Below are 21,814 nucleotides of genomic sequence, written 5' to 3'. Positions count from 1 at the left end.
AAATCTCTAAAGAATCAGAGAACCAAAGTTGTTCGTTATAACACAGGCTTCAATCGCTTCATACAACACTTTTCCAAAATCCCACGTTAACACCTTGAAAAATGCCCCAGAAAGTGCCTTCCGGATCAAAAAATTTTATTGGACGAAAACAACCCCCAACATCCTTCTACACAGTGAACTAACTTTAAAATGACCAAAACTTCCTAGAAAAACAAAATTTATTGCTAAAACACCTCAAAATCAAGTCCTGTTATAGATTGTGACACATGTACATCGTGCGGGGAGCCTAGGTTCAAAGAAGGAATGCAAAGCAACAAAATTCCACGTAAAGTTTTGAGGCATTTTCCACTCACCCTTCTCATCCAACACATGTTTAGATCGAAGGCTACGAGCGAGCTTTTGAGTTGGCATGCAAAAAATCGCTCCACAGATGGTATTACGACAGTGCCAGCTGACTCATCAACGTGGAAGCACATAGAGGACACATGGCCTGAGTTTAGGGATGAGCCTCGTTACTTGAGGATTGGGTTAGCTAGTGATGGAGTGAATCCATTTGGGCACCGCTCTACTTCATGGAGCACTTGGCGGGTGGTGAATGTAAACTACAATATTCCTCCTTGGGAGGCAACAAAAAAGGAAACATTTTACTATCACTTCTCATTCCAAGAAAGCACAAGGTAAAAAACATGGATGTATATCTACAGCCTCTTGTTGAAGAGCTTTAAGAACTATGGAGAGGCATAGATGTCATTGACATTTCACGGCCACCACGAGACCGCAAAGCCGTCATCAAGTGCATCCTCATGTGGACCATGCATGATTACCCAGGATTGAGAGGTATCTAGTAAGTATGCACATGTTAATTGTACTCTTTGCTTTAGGTTTATCATCTCATGTGTAATAGGACTAGTCTTTGAAGTTCTTAAAGTCGAAAAGAATGTAGCAGGGCATATCTTTCGTTAGCACGATTTGAAAGATTGTTGAATAGTCTATTAAATAGAGCTTATACGAATGAGTTGAGATATTAAGAGAGAACATATATTCTTTTTTTTAAATAATACACTAAAGACGTATTTGATAAAGATTAATGAATAACAGATAGTCTGTCTATGAATAGTAAAATTGAGATTTTTATTAATATCAATGTTTTATATTTATGTGTTTTAGCTTAAAATGCATGGGTAGGCTTAAAATAAGTTGTTAAAGTAATGGAGACCCAAAAATAAAGGTTTTATGAGTCGCGACCTAAAAGTTGCGTTTTTAGCCAAACAGAGACGTTTTTTGCAATTCTGTTCGCGTTGCTTTGTAGACCAGACCTATTCCCGTCGTTTTGAGTACCTGGATTGCTCTGTTCTGAGTTCGTTTGTAGAAGTTATGATGAAAACAAATAGAAGGAAACAGTAGTGTAGTATACACAGGGACAGACAGACATACAACATCATACAACTCTCCCTGCTATCAACCAAGAAGTGGATTGTTTCTTCATGGTAGAGTATTGCAATTGAGATTATCAAGGTATATAATTATGTTTTTTTACTTTGATTATCATGTTGAATTGGTTGCACGAGTATGTTCTTTTGACTCTTTTGTAGGCGATGCAGAAATCAGTTTGTGAAACCGGATCTGTGCAAAGTGTCATGATAAAAATCTAACCTTTACGGATCGCTTAGCGATCACGTTCTTATATTATTCTCGCAGGTATACTTGGTGCGAAAATCGTACAGGATTTTCGAGGAAAAGAAGGATAAAAGCACGACGGGTGGTGCATTCGGGGATCATACACAGATCTCCTCTTCTGCGAGTGCGAGTGCGAGTGAGAGTGAGACGCTGCATGCAAGCAGACTGAAGCTCGGGGGTGGTCGGGAGGTTCGAGCTCCGTACAACGGAGTGCGTCCATATTCAATTGCTCCTCTGTTGTATCAAAACTCTACAAAATTTCATCAATACAAAGATCTCTTTTTTTGTCGATCTCTATTATTCGGTTCCCGTGACAAGTGGTATCAGAGCAAGCGGTTGATTCTGGACATGGAAGGATACGAGAGGAGGATGAAGGAGCAAGAAGGCCTGATTCGGCGACTATGAGAAGATCTGAAAATTGCAAATCGGGAGCGTGTTGAGGCTCTGCGCTGCAAAGCAACATGAGAGCTTGATATCTATGTAGACCTTGATGGCCAACATGAAGGTGAAAACCATGCTAATCCACCTGGAAACAATAATCATCGTGGTGGCACTGGGGTACCGCCAAAAGAAACGATGACGATATGGGAGAAGGGACAACCAAATCATTCTGAACGAAGGCTAAGCTTAAAGAGTTTGATGGCATAAGAAAGATATGCGAAGATTTAGAAGCGTGGATTAAAGAACTCAAAGATTGGGATTATACTTTCAATATGGAGAACACGACCACGAGACTTTCGAATGCTCGAGCAAGGTGACCGATAAGACAATACGTACCAAGATGGCTCAATTGGAGACTTTTGGCGATGCGTACGATAAAGGTAAGTCATCTACCCCTTCTTTGTGATGTTTTATGTCTTTGATACGTCCTTTGAAAGCTTCTGTGAGATCGAATTTATGCGTAGAAGTTGAGATTAAAATTTGAATTTCTTAATTGATTTGGATAGTATTCATTGCTTCTTATCGTTTAAATTGATTGAGAAATTAAACTTGAAATTAAATCGAGAAGTTAGAAGACTTGTGGACTTAACTAGTGGTAATAATAGTTTCACGAAAGAGTTAGTAGAAAATTTGTTTTTTTTTTCTTTGAAGAGTCGAAATCATAAAGATGATTTCTATAACATAAACATTGATATGCATGATGTTATCATTGGTGTCAATTAGATCATTGAAAATCATGTTTTGATTGATTGTTAAGAAAGAAAAATATATCTTTAATCATTTGATGATGATAAGTCACACTCTTTGTGGAAAGAAAGAGATTCTAAATCTAGTTTTGGCAATGGAATTGATAAGGTGACTTAGATAAGAGTGTGAGACGTTGCTTGTGTTTGCTAATGAGATTAAAGAGAATCTGGGGATAAACATAAAGAGACAAATCTAGAATTTATAGAGGATCTCTTACATGAAGTTAAGGATGTGTTCCGGACGATCTTCCTGGTATACCTCCGCCTAGAGCGGTAGACCATGCCATAGATCTATATCCAGGAGCGACACCTTATTCCAGATCTCCATACAGGTTCAATATTGATGAGCTTAAAGAGCTCAAGATACAACTTAATGATCTTTTAAAAAAAGGGTTTCATTAAACCTAGTGTATCTCCTTGGGGTAGTCCTGTGTTATTCCAAAAGAAAAAGGATAGTACATATAGGTTATGCATCGACTATAGGGGATTAAACAAAAAGACCATTAAGAACAAATATCCTCTTCCTCACATAGATGAACTCCTTAGTCATTTGAGTGGTGCCACAATATTTTCAAAGGTTGAACTTCGTTCTGGCTACCATCAAATCCGTATCAAGGCCGAGGACATTCCAAAGATTTCTTTTCATACAGTTATGGACATTATGAATTTAGAGTTCTTGCTTTTGGTTTAACTAATGCACCAACAACTTTCATGTGCTTAATGAATAATATTTTTCACCCGTATCTTGAGGACTTCATTCTGGTATTCTTGGATAATATTTTGTGTATTCTACGAATGAAGAAGATCATGCATTGCACTTAAAGAAAATATTTGAGGTTTTGCGTGAACATAAATTGTATGCCAAAGCAAGTAAATATTCTTTTGCAAAGGATCAGATTGTGTAATTGGGAAGAGTGATTTCTAAAGAGGGGATTCACATTGATCTTGATAAAGTTAAGACTATGTTAGTAAGAGATGTAAGAAGCTTTATGGCTCTAGCACAATATGAGAGAGCACACATTAAAGATTTCTCTAAGATAGCAAGTCCTTTGACCGAATTGACCAAGAAAGACAAGGGTTTTGTGTGGACTTCTACCTGTGAGACTGCTTTTGAGACCTTGAAGGCTAAAATAGCAGAAAATTGTGTTTTGAAAGTTCCTGAGATGGGCAAACTGTTTGTTGTGTCATGTGATGCTAGTGGTGAACAACTAGGGTGTGTTTTGACACAAGAAGGAAGAGTGGTTGCATATGAGTCTAGGAAATTAAGACGACATGAATTGAACTATGCAACACATGATCTAGAATTGCTTGCTGTTGTTCATGCATTGAAACATTGGCGTCATCTTTTGCTTGGTGTCAAATTTTAATTGCGTACTGATCATCAAAGTTTGAAGTATATTTTCACGCAGCCATTGTTAAACAACAGACAAAGAAGATGGATTGAATTGCTGGCTGAGTATGACTTTGATTTGAAGTATTTGTGTGAAAAAGAAAATAAAGTTGCACATGCATTGAGTCGTAGGCCCATGTGTAATTTGTTGACTGTTGTGCGATCCAATTTGATTGATGAGATACATACTGAAGTTGAAAATGATTCCTTTTATATGCCTATTTTGAAATTCTTGCGTGAGAATATTGGTGAGATGTATGAAAATAGATATCACTTGTATAAGGGAAATCTGTATTGTTATGACCGCTTGTGTATTCCTGCAAATTCTTCTTTTAAGAGTCAAATTCTGCATGAGTGTCATAATTCACCTTTTTTCTGGTCATCCTGGATTAAATAAGACATATGAAAATATTAAAACCTTATTCTTTTGGCCGCGTATGAAATTGGATGTTAAGAATTATGTGTGTGAGTGCTTTCAATGTCAACAAGTTAAGATTGAGCATAAGAGGATGCCTGGTGACCTTCAACCCTTAGACATTCCTTTACAGAAGTGGGAGTGTATATCCATGGACTTTATCATTAGACTTCCTACTACTCGTGGAGGGTATGATTCGATCTTTCTGGTGGTAGATAGACTCACAACACAAGCTCACTTCTTTCCTGTAAAAATAATTTATACTGCATTGACCATTGCATACTTGTTTATGAAAGAGATATTTCGTTTGCATGGCATGCCCAAGAGCATAGTGTCTGACAGAGATTCTAAGTTCACTTCTCATTTCTGGAGAGCGACTTTTGACTCTATAGGTACCCAGTTACGCATGTCTAATACTTTCCATCCTCAAAACGATGCGGAAACGGAGAGGGTGAATCGTATTTTAGAAGATATGTTACGAATGTATGTCAATGAAAACCAATCTAATTGGAATGAATATTTGCCTTTGCTTGAATTTGCATACAACAGTTCATATCATTCATCTATTAGGATGACTCCGTTTGAGGCAATGTATGGCTATAACTGTCCCACATCTATAAATTTTCTTAGCTCGAGGAATAAGGTAGAGCTGTCACGTGAGATGCTTGAGAAAATGGATAACGAGTTGGCCAAAATCAGGGGGAATATTAGAGAATCTCAAAAGAGACATAAACTGTATTATGACAAGAAACATCGTGTTGTGGAGTATGAAACTGGTGATATGGTTTTTTAACGGTTATTCCTGAGAAGTCTCATTTGATTCTTGGAAATGATAGAAGATTGTCTCCACGATTTGTTGGTCCATTTAAAATTTTGAAGCGCATTGGTTCATTAGCTTACAAATTGGAATTGCCTTCTCATGTTAAAGTGCATCATGTATTCTATGTGAGTTTATTGAAAAAGTATGTTCCTAATGTGCATCATGTTTTAGAGGATAACTCTAAGTTGAAAGATGACGGACCATTGACTATAGAATCAGACTTAGTACTAGATAGGCGTTTTAAACATATGAGAAATAGAGACATTGTGGAAGTTTTGGTTCAGTGACGAAACTATCCAGTAGAGGATGCATCATGGGTTGATCTTAGTGTTTTGCAAAGAGAATTTTCCTCTTTTTAGACCAACTCTGAGGACAGAGTTAATTTTGATAAGGGGAGAATATAATAGGACTAGTCTTTGAAGTTCTTAAAGTCGAAAAGAATGTAGCAGGGCATATCTTTCGTTAGCACGATTTGAAAGATTGTTGAATAGTCTATTAAATAGAGCTTATACGAATGAGTTGAGATATTAAGAGAGAACATATATTCTTTTTTTAAAATAATACACTAAAGACGTATTTGATAAAGATTAATGAATAACAGATAGTCTGTCTATGAATAGTAAAATTGAGATTTTTATTAATATCAATGTTTTATATTTATGTGTTTTAGCTTAAAATGCATGGGTAGGCTTAAAATAAGTTGTTAAAGTAATGGAGACCCAAAAATAAAGGTTTTATGAGTCGCGACCTAAAAGTTGCGTTTTTAGCCAAACAGAGACGTTTTTTGCAATTCTGTTCGCGTTGCCTTGTAGACCAGACCTATTCCCGTCGTTTTGAGTACCTGGATTGCTCTGTTCTGAGCTCGTTTGTAGAAGTTATGATGAAAACAAATAGAAGGAAACAGCAGTGTAGTATACACAGGGACAGACAGACATACAACATCATACAACTCTCCCTGCTATCAACCAAGAAGTGGATTGTTTCTTCATGGTAGAGTATTGCAATTGAGATTATCAAGGTATATAATTATGTTTTTTTACTTTGATTATCATGTTGAATTGGTTGCACGAGTATGTTCTTTTGACTCTATTGTAGGCGATGAAGAAATCAGTTTGTGAAACCGGATCTGTGCAAAGTGTCATGATAAAAATCTAACCTTTACGGATCGCTTAGCGATCACGTTCTTATATTATTCTCGCAGGTATACTTGGTGCGAAAATCGTACAGGATTTTCGAGGAAAAGAAGGATAAAAGCACGACGGGTGGTGCATTCGGGGATCATACACAGATCTCCTCTTCTGCGAGTGCGAGTGCGAGTGCGAGTGAGAGTGTGAGTGCGAGTGTGAGTGCGAGTGCGAGTGCGAGTGAGAGTGAGACGCTGCATGCAAGCAGACTGAAGCTCGGGGGTGGTCGGGAGGTTCGAGCTCCGTACAACGGAGTGCGTCCATATTCAATTGCTCCTCTGTTGTATCAAAACTCTACAAAATTTCATCAATACAAAGATCTCTTTTTTTGTCGATCTCTATTATTCCGTTCCCGTGACATCATGTGTAACATTTGTTTACCTCTTGGCAGGATTGGCAACATCTGGACATAGTGTGTGTCCCACTTGTGGCCCTTCCCTTGTGACAGAGAGACCTCCTCTTCTTGGGAAGGCGATCTATCCCAACAACCATCGCTTCCTGCCTCCTTCACATCGTAGATATGCTCCCTCTATTAATGGACTGCAACTGTTACATTGGAACATGGCTGATTGGGCGAAGCATTGGGAGGAGCATCATGGTAACTCATCGCCTCCTAATGGGCTACCAAGGGGTATGTCGAGGTACTCAATCTTCTTGTCGCTCCCCTATTGGGCTTTGTTGAAACTTTAGCACTTATTGGACTCTATGCATGTGTTCAAAAATGTTGGGCAAGCTATATGGGATCACATAATTGGCAAGAAGGATTCATTGGGTGCTACGGAAGATTTAAGAGCCATAAGACGACTCCCCCATTTAGCCACGCCCCGCATGGGGCAGCGGGGAAACATGATTCTCCCAAAAGCACCGTGGATACTGTGAAAGGCAGACCAAGAGTGGACAAACCCAGTTATGGCATCCATCTGAACTCCAATGGGATATATGCAGTGACTCAAAGGTGCTTTCACAAAAATCAAAAAGGGTGGCTCCACTCAATTGTATGGATTGAAATCCCATGATTGGCATAAAATCCTTCAGGTAAGAGTAGAACAGTTCGTGGTGTCTATGTGTCCTTATATATAGGTTGACATTCACTAAGATGTTTTATTGTTTGTAGTTTATACTTCCCATAACTATTAGTGGTTATAGATACACTAAGGTGAAGGCTGCAATATTCAAAGTGGGTGAGATTGTGAGTTGATGGGTTTTTCTCAAGTACTATATCATGTTGTGCCTGCATGAACAATGGATTTTTTTTTTCATCTACTATATTATTTGTGCCCTGTAGATTTGTGAGCTCCAAGGAGATAGAAGTAGAAGCCATACCAGTAGCCCATCAGCTAGCAGTAGAGGCAATGTGTGCTATTGAGGATGCATTCCCACATACAATCCTTGTTATCCAAGTACACCTATTACTTCACCTTGTTGAGGAGATTGCCATTTGTGGGGTGGTTCACTCTAGATGGATGTTCTTCTTGGAGAGATTCTTGAAGACTTCAAAGGATTTTGTTAGATTGCGTTCACAACCAGAGGTATGCAAAATCAATACAATATAGATATCATTTATACGCTATGAAGTTACTAATACAAATATGTGGTTTTAATGATTTTAGGAGAGCATGGCAGAAGGTTGGGTGGTGCAAGAGGCACTCAACCATTCCCAATGGAAAATGCTCACTCTTGGTCATGGATAGAGAGTTCCATGCCATAGTCAACAATTACTTTTTACTCAATGCCACTATCGTGACCAAATGGGTCAATATGTACTTGGAAGCCCGTGCAGCTAGAGAAAGGGGTAGAGATGCATGGAAGAGGTCCCATGGAGGTAGACGTGCACTTCCTTTTCCTAAAGAGTTTGCAAAATATCTTGATTTGATTCAAGTAGAGTGGATCCATAATTACATGACCAATGCCAAAGCACAAGGAGAACAAATAAGCCCTAAAGAATAGGAGTATGTGCGAGGATGCTTGCGCAAGGTGAGTGTGTATATGTTATGTGTGCATGTATGCAAATCACTTAATGAAATGCAATGTAACCTCTTATGCATTGTGATTGTAGGGTCTCATTTTCAACTCCATTTGGTCCGAAGGCCGACATTTCCGCACCCGCAAGATAGATAAGCGTCAGACCACTAATGATTATGGCGTGATGGGAAACTTTGACACAACAACAGATGAGGTCATATATTGTGGTACCATAGAGAGAATAATCAAAGTGGATTTCAGATCTTTTCACAAATTCCTCTTTGAGTGCCGATGGTTTGCGGGTGAGGTCAAAAGACATGAAAATGGGCTCATTATGGTGGATTCCACCCAATTTCATTGGTGAAAAATTTACAACTTGGTGTATCCTAGTAGTTGCGAGCAGGTAATTTAGGCTATGTGAGCTTATTCTTTGTGTGTGACGTACAGGTCTTTTATGTGCCATGTATATATCAAAGAAGACTTTGGTATGTCATTCCAGTCACGCCGCGGGGTAGATCTATCTTTGCAGAGACGGACATTGAGCCTGTAATTGATCCCATCATACCATCACCACAAGATGCAAAGGAAGATGTAGTTGAAGTTGAACAAGGTCAGCCAAGCCTTGCAAATAGTCATCTTGAGGAGGAGGAAGAGGGAGAAAGCGATGATGATTCTACAGGAGGTGATGAAGAGGAGGAAGAATCTCTAAACTCGTTTATTGATTTGAATACTATGGGTCTAAATATGGATCCTAGTGCTTGTAGAGATCTTGTACAAGATGAGAATTAATAAAACTCTCCATTCTTTCACTTGGTGTAGTATATGATCAATTCGCAAATGTTTCGTTATGTGCTTATGAATAGTATTTGTAATGGTTTTTTTGTAAGTTCAATGATTTATGTATAGAATTTTTAGAGTGAAAGAGAGATTAAGTGAAGTGAACATTCTGGAGAGTGTAGGAGTTGTAGTGTGTAAATACATTTTGAGTTGTATTGGATTTAAATGGTAACCCGCGGGAGAGGGAGGGGGAAGGGGGTCTATGGCCTTAGCGGTAATGGGCGCTGCAATAATCGCGGTAATATGGGTGGTAAAATTCCTCTTGAACAACAAAAGGGTTTCTCTCTCCTCGTTTTGAATTTCTCTCTCTTGTTTTACGGTAATGGTTCGCGGTAAACACCAAGATCTCTCATAGTGTTTATGTTGGATTGTTACAAAAGCTTTGTTTTACCAAATGAGTGTCAACCTTCTCATACCAATCACGACGAAATTGCTTCAACCCATACAAAGATTTCTTAAATTTGCACACTTTATCTTCCTACTCTTTAATGACAAAACCACAAGGCTACATTACATAAACTTCTTCAAATATGTCATCATTCAAGAAAGAAATAACAATGTTTGACTGATGTACATCCCAACCAAAATGAGCAACCAATGCACATAGAAAATGCACAGTAGTCATAAGACAAGTGGAAAAAAGTATCTTTATAATATATGCCTTTTTGCTATGCATAACCCTTTCCAATAAATTGAGACTCACAACGATTAATCTCACCATCTGTGTAATAGGACTAATTTTTTAAGTTCTTAAAGTCGAAAAAAATGTAGTAGGCCATATCTTTCATTTAGCACGATTTGAAAGATTGTTGAATAGTCTATTAGATAGAGCTTATATGAATGAGTTTAAGATATTAAAAGAGAAAATATATTATCTTTCTTTAAATAATACATTAAAGACATATTTCATAAAGATTATTGAATAACAGATAGTCTATCTATGAACATTATAATAAAAATGTAGTCAAAATTGAGATTTTTGTTTATATGAATGATTTATATTTATGTAGTTTAGCTTAAAATGCATGGGTAGGGTTAAAATAAGTTGAAAAAGTAGTGGAGACCCAAAAATAGATTTTTTACGAGTCACAACCTAAAACTTGCATTTTCAGGCAAATAAAGACATTTTTCGCAATTCTGTTCATGTTGCCTTGTAGACCAAACCTATTCCCGTCGTTTTGAGTATCGCGATTGCTCCGTTATGAGTTTGTTTGTAAAAGTTAAGATGAAAAAAACAAGAAGACAGTAGCACTGTAGTTTACACAGGGACAGACAGACAGAAAATAATATACAACTGTTCCTGCTATCAAGTAGATTTGTTTCTTCATGGTGGAATATTGCAATTGAGATTATGATGGTAAGGGCAATTTTTTTATATCATACACATAGGTGCATGATGTAATTATTGATATGGTTTGGGTGACTGAAAAATTACATTTTGATTGATTCTGAAGGAAAAAAAAAAAAACAAATAAATTTCTCATGGAGAATAGAGAAGAAAAGGGGATTCTAAGTCTATTCTAATTTTTGTTATGAAATTGATAAGGGGATTTCCACAAGGGTGTGAGACCTTCATAATTTCTACAAGTAGTTAAAAGATGAACCAGAAAAAGAAAAAGGGAGAAAATCATTAAACCATGTGATTGACTGATACTCAGGATCTGAACCATGCTCTAGGGCCCCTTACAAATTCAACATAGATGACCTTTTGTGGAAAAATGTGATGCAAGCGGGGAAAAAATGGGATGTGTCTTATGTCAAGAGGAGAGAGTTGTGGGGGATTATGAGTCTAGAAAGTTGAGAAGACATGAAGTGAATTATACTATACGTGATTTGAAATTAGGAGCTATTGTTCATGCATTGAAGCATTAGCGCCATTTGCTGCTTAGTGTGAAATTTGAATTAAGGAGTGATCATTCAAGCTTAAAATATAGTTTCACTTAGCCATTACTTAATTATACGTAGAAGCGGTGAGTTCAACTACTGTGTGAGTATGATTTTAATCTAAAATATTTTGCTAGAAAAGAGACAACATTACTATTACCTTGAGTAAAATGCCAATACGTAATATCATGTATGTGGTCTATAGTGATTGGATTCATTAAGTTTGATATGAAGTGAATAATGATTGTTTATACTCTAATTTATCTCTTATCTAAGTCCTTGTGTGAGAAGAAATTTTGTTTACATAAGGATTATCTGTATTATCATGATTACTTGTGTGTGTTTGTAAATTCCTCTTTGAAATATCAAATTTTGTGAGAATGCCAAAAAAACATATTTATTTAGATAATCTCGTTCTAAAGAAAATATATGAAGGCAGCACTACAAACCAATTTGATTGTAGAGTTAGATAACTTAGAAGTAGGATTCTTCTTATCATGTAAAAGTTTCCTCTTAGATTAAATGTGATGTTTTGTATGTTGAAAACCCCTCTTTAAAACTCTGAGAACATAGTTAATTTAGATAAGTGGAGAATGTAATAGGACTAATTTTTGAAGTTCTTAAAGTCGAAAAGAATGTAGTAGGCCATATCTTTCGTTTAGCACGATTTGAAAGATCGTTGAATAGTCTACTAGATAGAGCTTATATGAATGAGTTTAAGATATTAAGAGAGAAAATATATTATCTTTTTTTTAAATAATACATTAAAGATAAATTTCATAAAGATTACTGAATAACAGATAGGGTGTCTATGATCAGTATAATAAAAACGTAGTTAAAATTGAGATTTTTATTAATATCAATGATTTATATTTATGTGTTTTAGCTTAAAATGCATAAGTAGGGTTAAAATATGTTGAAAAAGTAGTGGAGACCCAAAAATAAGGTTTTTATGAGTCGCGACCTAAAAGTTGCGTTTTCAGGCAAATAAAGACATTTTTCGCAATTCTGTCCGTGCTTCCTTGTACACCAAACCAATTCCCGTCGTTTTGAGTATGTGGATAGATCTGTTCTAAGTTCGTTTATAAAAGTTAAGATGAAAACAACCAGAAGAGAGCAGCATTGTAGTATACACACGGACAGGCACACAGACAATAGCATACAGCTCTCCCTGCTATCAACCAAGAAGTGGATTTGTTTCTTCATGGTGGACTATTGCAATGGAGATTATGATGGTACATAAATAAGTTTTTTTTCTTTTATTATCATGTTGATTTGGTTGCACAAGTATGTTTTTTTTGTTATTTTGCAAACGATGCAGAGATCAATGTGTGAAATAGGATCTGTGCAAGGTACCATGATATTGGGATTGCGATCGTGTTGCGATTCCAATTATGATGGTTGTTGCCATCATGAGATTGAGAGTGTGATTGTGATTTAGATTGAGAGTGAGAGTGTGATTGAGATTGAGATTGTGCACAAGATTGAAATTGAGATTGTGATTGAGAGTGAGAGTGTGATTGAGAGTGAGATTGAGATAGCCCGGGGGTGGTTGGGAGGTTATGGAATGAGCTATGCTCTTCTTGTAATGATTACCTTGTATCCATAGAGACTCTTTATTTCATCTATTTACTCTGCGTACTTTGTATATTCTTTGTTCATTATCAATGTATTTCTCTCTCCAGTGTCGCGTCACAAGTGTAATCAGAGGAGTTTCGATTCTGCAACATCGATGAAAGAATGCGACAAATGATTGACAAAAGAGAAAGATAAAAGTGGACTTAAATGATCAAAGGAGAAGAAGCAAAAAAAGAACCGATGATGATGATGAGGTTATGAAGTGGGAGAGGCGATACTTAAATAATTCTTCAAGAAGGCTAAGCTCAATGATTTTGATGGCATACGAAACACATGCAAAGATTTAGAAGCGTGGATTGAAGAACTCGAAGATTTGGATTATGCTTTTAATATAGAGTACAAGACCACCAGAGTCTCGAATGCTGGAGCAAAGTGACCCATAAGGCAATACCTACCCACATGGCTTAATTGGTGACTATTGGCGATGTGGACAATAAAGGTAAGTCAACTAGCCCTTCGTTGTGATACTTTCTGCCTTTGGTATGTCCTTTGAAAGCTTATGTGATCGAATTTATGCGTAAAAGTTGAGATTTAAATTTGAATTTCTTAATTGATCCGGATAGCATTCATTGCTTCTTATCATCTAAATTGCCTGAGAAATTAAACCTACAATTAAAATGAGGAATCAAGAGACTTGTGGACTAATTTAGTGATAATAAAAGTTTCCCGAAAGAATTAATAAAAAAAAATTGTCTTTTTCTTTGAATAATGATAATCATAAGGGCTATTTTTTTATATCATACACATGGGTGCATGATGTAATTATTGATATGGTTTGGGTGACTCAAAATTACATTTTGATTGATTCTAAAGAAAAAAAAACAAATAAATTTCTAATGGAGAATAGAGAAGAAAAGGGAATTCTAAGTGTATTGTAATTTTCCTTATGAAATTGATAAGGGGATTTCTAGAAGGGTGTGAGACCTTCATAATTTATGCAAGTAGATTAAAATATGAACCAAAAAAAGAAAAAGGGAGAAAATCTAGAGTATGTCAAAAAGCTTCTTGATGAGTTCAACGATGTTTTTCCTGATGACCCACCTGGTATGCCTCTTTGTGGATCATTAAACCATTTGATTGACCGATATCCATGATTTGAACCGTACTCTAGGGCCCCTTACAGATTCAACATAGATGAGATTTTGTGGAAAAATGTGATGCAAGCAGGGAACAAATGGGATGTGTCTTTTGTCAAGAGGAGAGAGTTGTGGGGGACTATGAGTCTAGAAAGTTGAGAAGACATTAAGTGAATTATCCTATGCATGATTTGACATTAGGAGCTGGTGTCCATGCATTGAAGCATTAGCGTCATTTGCTACTTAGTGTGAAATTTGAATTAAGGACTGATCATCCGAGCTTATAATATAGTTCCACTTAGGCATTACTTAATTATACGTAGAAGTGGCCAGTTCAATCACTGTGTGAGTATGATTTTAATCTAAAATATTTTGCTAGAAAAGAGACAAGATTACCATTACCTTGAGTAAAAGGCAAATATGTAATATCATTTATGTGGTCTATAGTGATTGAATTGATTAGTTTGGTATGAAGTGAATAATGATTGTTTCTTCTCTAACATTATCTCTTATCTAAGTCCTTGTGTGAGAGAGATGTTTGAGAATAAATTTTGTTTACATAAGGATTATTTGTATTATCATGATTACTTGTGTGTGTTTATAAATTCCTCTTTGAAATATCAAATTTTGTGAGAATGCCAACAAAATATATTTATTTAGATAATCTTGTTCTAAAGAGGAGATATGAAGACAGCGCTACAAACCAATTTGATTGTAGAGTTAGACAACTCAGAAGTAGGATTCTTCTTATCATGTAAAAGATTCCTCTTAGATTGAATTTCATGTTTTGTATGTTGAGAACCCCTCTTTCCAACTCTGAGGACAGAGTTAATTTTGATAAGGGGAGAATGTAATAAGACTAATTTTTGAAGTTCTTAAAGTCAAAAAGAATATAGTAGGCCATATCTTTCGTTTAGCACGATTTGAAAGATCGTTGAATAGTCTATTAGATAGAGCTTATATGAATGAGTTTAAGATATTAAGAGAGAAAATATATTATCTTTTTAAAAAATAATACATTAAAGACAAATTTCATAAAGATTATTGAACTGTCTATGAGCAGTATAATAAAAACGTAGTTAAAATTGAGATTTTTATTAATATCAATGATTTATTTTTATGTGTTTTAGCTTAAAATGCATGGGTAGGATTAAAATAAGTTGAAAAAGTAGTGGAGACCCAAAATTAGGGTTTTTATGAGTCACGACCTAAAAGTTGCGTTTTCAGGCAAAATAAAGACGTTTTTCGCAATTCTATCCGTGTTGCCTTGTAGACCAAACCTATTTCTATGGTTTTGAGTACGTGGATTGCTCTGTTCTGAGTTCATTTATAAAAGTTAAGATGAAAACAAATAGAAGACAACAACAATGTAGTATACACAGGGACAGGAAGACAGACAATAGCATACAACTCTCTTGCTATCAACCAAGAAGTGGGTTTGTTTCTTCATGGTGGACTATTGCAATTGAGATTATGATGATACATACTTATGTTTTTTTACTTTGATTATCATGTTGATTTGGTTGCAAGAGATTATTTCGCTCTCCCGTGTCGCGTCACAATTTGGCTTTTTTTTCAACTTGTAAACCCACTTTGTTCCACACTACAAGAGGCTCTTCATATTAGCGACGCTCACACAGCGACGCTCAAAAAAAAAATTCCCGGCGTCGCTATAAGCGTCGCTATGAGCGTCGCAAATTTCTTTGTAAATTTGCGACGCTCATAGCGACGCCAGCTGGGGTAAAAAAAATAACCGAGCGCGCCCAAAACTCAGATCTCAGATCTGAGTTTTTCGGCGCCCTCAAGCAAAGAGCAGGTAACGCTCTCCCTCACTCTCTCTCTCTCTCTCTCTCTCTCTCTCTCTTTTTCTTCTACACACACACACACACACACACACACATACACACACACACGAGGAGAGGAAGGAGAGCCAGGTATGCTCCTTCCCTCTCCTCATTCTCATGTTCCCTTCCCCTCTTTCTCTCTCCCTCTCTCTCTCTCTCACACACACACATACACACACACACATAGTGTTTTTGAGAGAGAGAGAGAGAGAGAGAGAGAGAGAGAGAGAGAGAGAGAGAGAGAGAGAGTACAAACAAAAACAAAAACGCACACACATACATAAACAAAGAATGCACACACACATTGAGAGAGAAAAAGAGAGAGAGAGAGCATGCATAAACAAAAAACGCACGCATTGAGAGAGGAAAAGAGAGAGAGAACATGCATAAACAAAAAACGCACACATTGAGAGAGGAAAAGAGAAAGAAAACATGCATACGATCCAAAAAAACGCACACACATTGAGAGAGAAAGAAAGAGAAACTAAGGGAGCGTCGTAGGAAACTAATTAAAATTAAAAGACCTAAAGATCTAGCCGACGAGGAGTTGAACTGAAGACCTATTATTCAAGAGGGAAATGGCATAATCAATCTATCATACTTGGCATGGGTGATAGAAAGGTTATACCATTTATCTCTTTTTATTGGCACACACATCCACACACGCGCACACACACAGGAAGAAGAGAGTTATAACGTCGTAGGAAACTATCTTATAAGACGTTAAAGATTAGGTTATATGTAGACTTACATTAAATTAGATTTAGGTTTATTTTTAACTAGATTTACGTTTATTTAAGCTAGATTTAGATTTACGTTATATTAGATTAGATGCGGGTCTCCATAGACTGCGATGCCTGCATGAAGCGGGTGAAGAAAGCCCTCAATGGAATATAGGGTATTGTTGCCTTCACTCATGGTGGGCTCCGTCGATCCAAAAGTACTGGTGAAATGTCTTCAGAAGATAGGGAAGAAGGTGGATCTTCAGGGCGGCAAGAGTCACTACATCCCCGACACAATGACCATCTAGACAACCTCTAGTCATTAGACTTACGTTAAATTAGATTTAGCTTTATTTTTAGTTAGATTTACGTTTATTTAGATTTACGCTTATTTACGTTAGATCGAGTCCACGCAAGAATTACTTACGGTTTAGGGTTTAGAGTTAGACGAACAGTGAAAAGATCTACTGTGAAAAGATGTTAAGATGAAGTGAAGTGCTACAGCTAGAGAAGAGGCAAAGGGATTTTGTCCACTACATGCAGTATCATGTAGACGTGGGTGTGTAGGTTTCTTGTACCCACAAATATAGGTATTGACCAATAAAGACGAGATTATAACCCGGTGGTTCTGATCTCCGTACACCTCTAGACCGAGGTGTGCGGGGATTGGACATGACTAGAGAATGTGAGGTAAAGAGAGAGAGAGAGAGAGAGAGAGAGAGATAAGACGAAGAATGCCAATAGAATATTAAATTTGTTGTCCAGGTTATAAGTTTTTTATCCTCATTATGAGTAGCGACGAGGATGTGGGACCGTCCAACCGAAACACCTATCTCTCAACGAGGGTCTTATGTCCTTGTAATCAATGCAAGCATGCTGTGCGACGGACAAGACGTGTTTCTTTGCAGCACGTTCGCGAATTTGGCGAGTTCGATCCATCTATTATAGATCGAGTTGTTGCCAATTATAACTCGTCGGACTCTGACGCTGGCCAACAAGCAGCAATCTTGCAACCCAATAGACGTATTCGCAGGCGCTTTGGTCAAGCAGCATATGTGAGGCCACAAGATGTAGCCTCTGGCAGCTCGGGGGATGATCATGCAGAGCACATTCCCAACGAGGCAATGTTTGAGCCCGAGATTGATGAAATGATCGAGACGATCATGGATTCAGAAAGGCTTATCTATGATGATATGAAAAGTGAAGACGATACGTCATTGTATAATGGAGCACGTCCGGAGGGTAGCATGGCAGAAGGTTGGTTGGTATCAGAGTCCCTAGTGTACATTGGAGAGTGGCTAGACGGATTTGATAAATCCCGGGACACGCTATGGCGAACCATAGATGATGAGCGCATATCTGGGATTGTCATGTGCAATCTCGGTGTTGAGAAGAAGATGACGGAAGATCTAGAGGCTAAAATCAACTGATTTTGCATGCTTCACAATCCAGTGATGCAAAAGTGGATTTCACAATATGAGGATGCAAAGCAAGAGCGACAAAGGGCACGAATCGAGTGGAGACGGGGAAGACGACCATCGATGCACTATCCAGCGGTTCTGGAGAGCCTACCAACCTTCATGAGCTTAAGATGGTTGCACAACCAATTGAAAAGCGCACAACAATGCGGTGACGAAGTGACTGAAGAAGAGTGGGAGTACTCTCGGGGTTGCGCGACCAAGGTAAGTTTGCAATGTACGACTAGCAAGTGACTTTATTTATAAACGTTTGAACGGCCACTCATAATCTTTGTTCGTTGTAGTATAAGTCATACACAGCAGCATGGTGTAAAGGTCGACATTTTAGGGTGGAACGAATCGACAAAAAGCGTTTTACTCAAGATTGTGGAATCATGGCAAAATTTGAACAGTCTAGTCGACGACGTTCCTCTGATGCAGATCCCGTGGTGGCGGAACTCACTTACTTCGGCACGCTGCAAGAGATTTTGAGGATCGATTACAGAGGATTTTTTGTCGACTTGTTCGACGTGCAATGGTTCAAGATAATCATGGAGGGTCGAAACGCTACTGTGCGTAGAGGAGAGTCTGGTTTTCTTGAGGTGGATTCTACTAAGAAATGGACTGACCTAAGAGACACTTTTGTACTACCCGAGCATTGTGAACAAGTAAGTATATAAATAGTTAACATCCCCCTTTTACAAGTTATGTGCTTGAAAGCTCTCATGTAAGTTATGTGGCTCTGGCAGGTAGTATGTCATCCTACAAAGTCTACATCAAACTGGTGGTACGTCATAGAGGTAGCCCCTCGTAGTGCAAGGACGTATGAAGGCTACCATGTGCCAATCACAACGACATCAATGGAGGAGATCAGAGAAGATGCTCAATCAGAAGCCGCTGCGGTGGTGCCAGACGAGCATCAAGATGCTACTACTCTATATGGGGTGCATGCAGAGGAGCTACAAAATGAAACAGAGGATATGTGTTTAAACGGAGAGCTCTATATAGATATAGGAAGTTATGCTGAGTTATGCGAGGATGAGAGAGAGATCTCTTAAAGCCACAAATATTGTATTTGAACAATTTTGCTCCGTGCTGTAAAAGCTCTGGCTCTCTAAGTAGCTTCCATGGTGTGTAACGCTCTTTTCTACTCGCGCTCACATCTTTTGATTGAAAATTCTGAGTTTTCGACTTGCCTCTTCTATCACTCGATTCATTGCGTCATTGTATTTATATGCGTCATTACGTCATTGTATTTAATGGTCTTTGCGTCATTGTCTACTCTATTCATTCAATATTAAGTTTAAATATTCGTGTGTTTAATGCAGGTATGGATGATGAGGAGTTTCTTTCTTCTTTGTCACCGCAGCAGAGACAGTGGTACGTGGAGCATCATCGCTCTGGCGCATCATCGCGCGTTCCTACACCATCCGCATCTCCCTCTCTTTCGGAGCATTCGGCGCGCTCTGAAGCTTCGGCGTCGACGAGATGAGCGTCACACTCGTCTAGACACCGGCGCTCTAGTGGTGGCGGTGGCGGTTGTTGTGGGGATTCCGCCACCGATGCCTCCACACCGCCTCGTGTTCGACGAGGCTCTTTACCCTCCCCTTCTTTGCCCGCCCCCACACCAGCCACAACATCGCCATCTACGCCAGGTTTTGCACGGATGACTGTTCCTAGAAGCTACACACCTCTACCTACTTCGCCAGGAGCCACCCCACTCGACACTCCTCGCTTCGGCGCCCAGACGCCGGTGGAGACACCTGACGTCCGTACCCCCATCGACACGCCGCTAGAGACCCCTGCCGGGACACCCAGGTTCACGCGTCACCGGCCAGAGGGCTTGCCTTACTCCGTCGACATCAGCGGCGGCATCATCATGGATGATGACGGCAAGAAGGTGATCTCGCGCATGCGTGGTCTTTGCTCTCAGCTGTTTAGACACTATATACTAAACAAATGGAGTGAAGTACCAAGTGATTTAAAAAACAGAGTCATCAGCATACTTCATGATGAGTTTCCCGTTCCAACACGGGATCAGCGCTTCAATGAAGACCTGATGAAGATTCGAATGCGCGAATACTGCAAACACAAGCGTTCCGAAGTGCAAAAAGCAATCAAGAATGGGTGGAATAGGCCAGATTGGCTGGCCAAAGAAGATTGGAAGAATGCGAAGAAAGCAGCGCGCGAGAATCCCGACAAGTGGAAGCAACAAAAGGATGCATCCAGAGCGCGAGTAGAGGCAGGGAGCTCGCACCACTTGGGGAGCGGTGGATGGGCATCATTTGAGGCCGATTTTGTAAGTCTTTTCACATTGCTCTTTATGCATGTTCGATAGTTTAGGGTTTATGAGTTTTTTAGTTCTAACATAATGAAATCTTTGTATGTTTTGACAGTGGTCGATGACAGGACGTGATCCCACACCGTACGAGCGCGAGTACACAGGCAGGAAGGGCTTAAACGCCCTGATGGACATTCTCAGTTCTCGCGGCGGCATGGTTAGTATTAGGGTTTACTCTTTTTTATTTTTTGTATTGTTTTATAAATGTCGTTATATGTTTATATTTACTGAAAACTGTCTTATTGTCTTTTTTTGCAAAATCCGACAGATACGCCGCTTGGACGCGATGAGACGTCTGATTAGACGACGTCAGTTTAGCCGTAGCTAGATAGCATTAGTTTAGGGTTTCTCATAGCTTATGTATCATGAGACGGATTTTATACGTCTTTTTGAACCATGTATATTATTACATTTGTCACCGCAATTCCTTTTGCCAATCAATTCTTTATGCCTATGATGTTGTACAATTGTCATTATTACATTTGCCAATCAATTCAGTTTGCCTATGATGTGTACAATTGTCAATTTTGCAAACAATGCGTCTTGTGGGTGACTATTTTGGGTCTATTATCTACCTTTGCACTTTTTTAAAAAAGTGAATCAAGTACAATATGGTTGATGGGTGGCACGGCATTCAATGCCCTGCCACCAAAAAAAATATTCTCTCAGGCGTCGCTATAAGCGTCGCTATTTATGGCTTTGTAGCGTCGCTATATGCGTTGCTATACTCTTCTGTGAGAGCGTCGCTATGAGCGTCGCTATATAGAGACGCCTATAGCGAAACCTATAGCGACGCTCTCGTAGCGACGCTGTTAGCGACGGTTTTAGCGACGCCGGGGGTTATAAAAACCCAGTGTATTTCCGTCGCTAACAGCGTCACAAGAGCACACAACCTCTTGTAGTGCCAATGGCCTTTTTTCCAGGAGGTAAATCCCATAAAGTCCATGTGTCATTTTTTATAAGTGCATCATATTTTGATCACATAAGCTAGACACAGCCAATAAATAATAATCTGATGCATAATATGCATAGCGAGAACCTAAACAAGTATGACTAGAAAAAGGTGCATCCAATGTACTATCACGCAAAGTATTCACAAAGCCAATTTGGCATACCTCTAGCTTGCTCATTCTCAGTCCTATTCTCATCCAGTATGTCATGTACATTTGCATCAGTAATAGGCTGACCAATAACATTTTCAAAAACCCCCATAGCTTGTAAATTTTCCTCATTGAAATCACATTAGAATTTTTTCATTGACTTCCACTACTCACAAGAGGCAACAAAGTGTCATAAATGTCATGTGAACTTACATTACTATCTATTGTACATGACAGCAAGGGCTGAAAAGAAACCTCCACAAACATAATGTCTCGTGAG

The 21,814-nt window shown here is 38.5% G+C and overlaps 1 protein-coding gene across 1 annotated transcript in view; it reads right to left on the bottom strand.

The window, feature by feature from the left end:
- The window catches only part of LOC147445777 (uncharacterized), a 139,149-nt gene that overhangs the window by 101,703 nt on the left and 15,632 nt on the right, over positions 1-21,814 (bottom strand). The gene's annotated exons all lie outside the window — the stretch shown is intronic.

The sequence above is a fragment of the Adiantum capillus-veneris genome, chromosome 12 (assembly GCF_014529385.1).
Source record: "Adiantum capillus-veneris isolate H3 chromosome 12, ASM1452938v2, whole genome shotgun sequence".
Taxonomy (NCBI): Eukaryota; Viridiplantae; Streptophyta; class Polypodiopsida; order Polypodiales; family Pteridaceae; genus Adiantum; species Adiantum capillus-veneris.
The sequence above is the reverse complement of the archived record's forward strand: the minus strand, read 5'-3'. Positions and strand labels throughout refer to the sequence as shown.